General features: G+C 40.4%; 1 long non-coding RNA gene across 1 annotated transcript; it reads right to left on the bottom strand.

The window, feature by feature from the left end:
* Positions 1-657: 657 nt before the first annotated feature.
* On the bottom strand, positions 658-4,401 carry LOC129498352 (uncharacterized). The gene is made up of 5 exons (XR_008662111.1): positions 4,336-4,401; positions 3,300-3,358; positions 2,443-2,554; positions 1,747-1,858; positions 658-1,328 (listed from the first exon to the last, which is right to left on the bottom strand). It is a non-coding gene; the product is annotated as an uncharacterized LOC129498352 (long non-coding RNA).
* Between the last annotated feature and the right edge of the window lie 1,466 nt (positions 4,402-5,867).

The following is a 5,867-nucleotide window of genomic DNA, read 5'->3' as shown; positions in this document are numbered from 1 at the left end:
AGGAATTGTGTGGGTTTCTCTTTGTATAGCACACTGAAACTAACTTATTTCCCCAAAACGAGCTGATTGATATAGGATATGAATCCACTTGAGTAGATGTATTCCATGTTCTATGGCCCAAGAAAGATGCTGGCACACTGTATTGAAAAGCATGGAAAAGAATATGTTGAGTCAAAGGAAAATATCTGCAACATAATTGCCCACCTTCTTAAGAAGAACAACAGTAGGGTTCAGTCCCTTCAGACCCAATGCCTCCTTCATAGCAGATAACTTTGCTATTCTGAGATGAGATTCACAGATGGCATAACCTACCAATACATTTTAAAAATAACATAATGTCCAAAATTTGTTATATAGGAAAATTAAAGTTAAATAAGTTACCATCAAGTATGTAATTCTCCATGCAAATACTTTGAGCATGGCTACATCACTAGTACAATGAAGGACACAGATAGTGACAATCTACATGGACAATCACCGTGGATGTCACAGCTGAAAATAGAGGCCAGTTTAGGTGTCTTATTGCCTTGGTAACTCAAACACCAACTCAGACAGCTTTGCTAATGGTGATACGATTTTCTAAAATGTGAAGAACTTTTTTTTAAAAAAGATTTATTTATTTATTTTACAAAGAGAGAGTATGTGAGCAGGGGGAGGGGCAGAGGGAGAGGTAGAGAGAGAATCTTGAGCAGACTCCCTGCTGATTCCAGAGCCTGGCGTGGGGCTCAATCTCACAACCCTGAGATCAAGACCCTGAGATCATGACCTGACCTGAAATCAAGAGTTGGACACTCAACCAACTGAGCCACTCAGGCACCCCTAAGATGTGAAGAACTTTTAATGAAATTCTGAACAAAGCAAGTACATATTTCTCTTAATTTTTACAAAAGATGCTTTGTTGGAAAATTCAGTGGGTATTGAAGAAAAAGCAAAATATACTCAAACACAGATATTTTGTGTTTATATGTAAAATGAAATATGTTTTAGCTCAGACCAGGCTTTTCATCTACACGAACGTCCAGTGGAACATGGAAAGTTCTATGGCACTCAGGGCAATTCCTTGTTGTGTGGGACTGTCCTGCAGACTACAGAACATCTGCCACATCTGGCTGTCCACTCCAATCATGAGGACAACCAAGAAACCCTCCACAGAGTTCCAAAATGCCCACCAGGCAGTGGCACTATCCCCTTTGTGAACTGCTGCTGTAGCGTACGTGACCTTAATTGAACTCTGCACTTGGAGAAGCTCACTAAGTGCTTGTTGAATAGAATGAACCTTGCAGATCTTCACAACCATCATTTCGAACTCTAATTCACGCTGTGGAGGGCTATAGATATAAATGGAAGATAAATAAATAAATAAATAAATAAATAAATAAATAAATAAATGGAAGATAAATAAATAAATAAATAAATAAATAAATAAATAAATAAATAAATGGAAGATCTAGACAGGGATAGCCAAATGTTCTCATCTTTCAAGCCTATCCCAATTGGTTGAAAGTAGTTGCCCTTAATATCATATACAGAATAATTTTGGGGGTGGAGTTCAGCTTATTCAATAATTCCAGCACTATTTACTGAGCATCTATGCCAGGCACTGTTTGAGTAGCTGGAGATACAATAATAAATAAAACAGACACAGATTTGGGCCCTCAAGGAGCTAACATTTTGAGCTCAGGAGGAACTGACATTAAAGGTGTCTGCTATGAGATCACGAACCCACTAGCCACAAATGTGTCTTACCTGAAACAGAAGAGTTTCCTGAATCACCACTAACCCAGGAACTGCCCTGGAGTTTTATTTTTAAAAAATCAGTTTCTGATACTGGTTCATTTTCCTCATTTGTCTCTTTCTCCTCAGAAAGAAAAATAGCAAAAAACAAAACAACTTCTAGTTAATTGATAATTCTGATTGAGTTCTTGTGAACAAAGTTATTCTATGATTTGTAAGGTTGTATTAGAATTAATGAAGAGATATCGCTTGCCAAGAAATGGAGACTTGGTCAAGTCAGGAACAAGAATTTAACTGAAAGTCATTAGGACACTCCCAATACCTAGCAAAAGCATCCTTAGCAATGAACATCCTATCTGTGTGAATATCTGGCCACCAACATTCCTGGGCAAACATTAGAAATAAGACACATATCCCTAGCCACTAAGTGGGGACCTTTTCCCTTATTGCTGTGGTTTTGTGATTTGGGGCAAGTTACATGGCCTCTCTAGGCCTGTGGCCTCACCTGCAGGGATATGTGAAGGTGATCTTCAGGTCATGTGACTGAACAAATGATGTTTCCAAAGTCCTGAGTACAATGCCTAGTGCAGGGTTACTCAGGGGCCTGTTATCATTATTTCCAGGATATATGGGGGTGAGGGTGGGTGGTTGGTTCTCTTCTTTCTAGGTGAGTGGGGCCACTCAGCAGCTCATGTGGAGTATTCTTACCTTATTGTAACTCCAGGAGAGGAGATCACATTTTCTTTCAAACAAAGTTACGGTTTCATAGATTTTATTGGATCTCAAAAATGGAAAGTACATTGAATCATCTGCTCCAATCCTGTATTGAAGAAGAAGCTGTGATTTGGGACTAGAAACAGTGTTTAATTTTCTAAGGTAGGCCTCCAAGACCTACTTAACCCATCATTTGACCTGGGGTTTTCCAAAGCATGAAAGTAGGACCACCTGTATTAGAATCTTACAAGGAGCTTTTTTAAATGCAGGTTCCTGGGTCCTACACCTAAACTGTTTTATCAGAATCTCTAGAGATTGGGCCTGGGAACCTGCATTTCACAGCAGGCCACACTTGAAATCAAGTACCACTCATGTAATGATCAGTACCTTGATTGACAATATTATAAAGTATGCCCAAACCCAGTACCACCCGAAGACTTGGTCATGGTGGATCTGAAATAGGACCATACATCCAGGGCTATTGAACTATCTGACAGTTTTGGCTACTGTTTCTGTTAATTTCCGCTTCAATTATCCAATGAGTTGTCTCTATGCCAGGATAAGCTCAGTCCTGTGGCTCTTGTGAAGTTGCATAAGTCAGTGTGGCTCTCTGCTCTTGCAAAAGACCAAGAAATGAATGAATACATGTAAAACTTTAGAACAGAACTGACCTCATACTAAGTGTTCAAAAAAATGTTAGTCATTAGTATTATCTCTCATTAGAGCAGCTAGAGCATCTGCAGAGAGGTGATGCTGGTTTCTTAGACATGAACTTAAATCTTAGGATCAGTGTCCATTTGATAGCAAAGATGGCTGGAGACAGTCATTAAGATAAAGGAAATGGAACATACCATTAAGACTCCCTAAGTGCATGGCACAGATCGTACTCCCTTGTTTTTGTTGTTTTTACCTGTGAAGAGAATGTAAGATCAGATATGGTTTTACTTTACAGTTTAAATTGTTCTTTGCATCAGCAGAAACTACTCATTTTGGAATGATAGTTCAGTTGGGGATTTATTTATTCTCCTACTCACAAATACACAAGAACACACAAGTACATAGGTTATTGTGAATACTTTTTAGGTTGTGGTAAATTATTTGTGCCATATCTGAATTTGAAAAGAGAGATACAGTGTTCATGAACATGGAGAATTTCAGCCACAAAAGAATTCTTAGCTGAAATAGGTAGTGTGTAATTGAGAGAATGTGAAAAAGAATGAGGAAGTAGTTTCTCCAGCATGCTGAAAGGGGAAGGTGGTTCTTTTTCCCTTGAGCAAAGCATTCATTAAATGCAAAAGAAAATTACTATGGACTTTTGAGCCAGGAATCCATGATGCCAGCATTTTGCAATAACATCCCCTTTCATCTACAGATCTCACAACAGTTTATGGACACTAATTAAGTCTCACCATACTCATACAATTCACACTGAGTTTTCTTTACTTCCTTTTTACTGAGGAAAACCAGGGCAGCAAATGCTTAAAGGGTTTTTAAAACTTACAAAGCTGGGATTTGAATCCAGTACCCAAAGCTTGTGACCCAGAGAGGAAGGGGACCCATGTGGTGGGTTTGACAGTTGACTCATAGTTGATTTTTTTGGGAGCAGGAAGTGATCTCCAGCAACTCTGAGAGGAAGGAGTAAGCCAGGAGCTCAGGGAGGGCCTAGAGGATCAAGAGTGGGGCCAGAGATCCTGATGTACAGTGAAGGCACATGTACCTGGTGTCTCTTACCATCACACCCCTTCTGCTTCACTTGCCATGTTCCTGAATAGACACATTGGGATTGCAATTCATACTGACTAGTCTAGATTTTTGAGACTGTGAGTGAAGCATGTGTGTGCCAGAGGGGAGTGGTCTGGTATTAGTGGGCAGAGGTGAGTCACTTACCAAGGGAAGCAGCAGTAGGAGGGAAATCAAAGGGCAACAGGTTATGTTACTCCCTCTCACTTGTCATCTTGGCCCTCTTTAAAAAGGAAGAGAAAACAAAGCACAGACTAAGTCTGAGATCAATCTCACATGGCCAATTATGACATATTCAGGTCCTGACTTGTCCAGGACCCAAAATAAATATCTGGGTCTATCAGAACTGTTGAAGGAGGCCAAGAGTAATTTGAAATAACTTACCTTCTCTCTCTCTCTCCTTCCCCTCTCAATATGAGTGTTTAAATTTCAGGAATGAGTAGTTTCACATAAGTGGAATAAGAATCAGAAAGGGAGGATGACCAGAAAGCCCCAGGAAAGGCAGATGCAAGTCCTAGGAGCCAAGTAGGAATCTCACAGGCTCAAACAGTATTATATTTCTGAGACTGAATCAAATGTGTAAAAATAGTAGCAAATTACTTACCTCTTCAAAGAGAGCTACACACGAAATTGTAGGGGAATTTATTAGCACATCTAAATCTGAAACAGAAAGGTTATATATTTACAAGGCTAAGTTGCAAATAGGCAGAAGAGAAAAAAAAAGTTTAGTTGCTTTAGTTTTTATTCCTAATCATATCAGTTCATTAGAAACAAACTGTTTATAAAAGGCTTAGTCTATAACTCTAATAGAAAAATAATACAAGTCAGGAGTATATCCATGTAGATATATATATATATATATCTTTCTTCAAGTAATATTAAAATAGTTACAAGTAGCAGTTAACCTGGCTATATTACAGACAAGATCATGCTTGCAATCTTTCTCACACTGATCTTTTGGAAAAGGGTAAGATAATATTACCTTCACTAAGAACATATGGCAAAAGTGGTCTCTCTGACATTCTCTAATCCACATTATGATAGAAACTGATATTCGTGTTTTGAGAGTACTGAAAGATCTCCAAATGTCTTTTGGGTTATCAAAGAAAGATAAAATGATACTTGATACAGTCCTTTAAAACTGTGATCTAGTTTTAATGGTGAGTTATTTAATGGCCCTTGAAATTTTGGGAAATCCCATATGGTATAAAAACGAATTCTCTTGATCGGAACATGCAATTAACTGGAAAATCCATTCTCTTAAGCTTGCACTGCAACAGACGATTTGCAAAAAAAGGAAACATGGTCAGGGCAAAACATTTCCTCTTTTTAGAAACCTTGAACTGAGAATGTCCCTCACCAATTACATAGGGTCCCCTGGGCCTCCGCGTTGCACCAGCGGTGAGGTCTCTATGGCAATGCCCCCGGCTGCTGAAGCGGAACACAGGTGACGAGGCGAAGGCGGACGCAGGTGCGAGGACACCGAGGGGAGAAGGCCCCGCAGGCTCTTGGTGAGCGTCCGGGACCCACGGCCTGCGGGGCCCGCCGGCCTCGCCCTCCCGCCTGTCCCGGGTCCCAGGTCCCGCCCTGCACCTCCCGAGGCTGCCCCGGCGCCAGGGTGCTGCGCCGGGACTGGGGCTCCTCTGGGGCCCCGCTTCCGTGGCTGCGTCAGCCTTGAA

This window comes from Nyctereutes procyonoides, unplaced genomic scaffold, assembly GCF_905146905.1.
Source record: "Nyctereutes procyonoides isolate TBG_1078 unplaced genomic scaffold, NYPRO_anot_genome, whole genome shotgun sequence".
Taxonomy (NCBI): Eukaryota; Metazoa; Chordata; class Mammalia; order Carnivora; family Canidae; genus Nyctereutes; species Nyctereutes procyonoides.
This window is presented reverse-complemented; position numbering and strand designations above follow the sequence as displayed.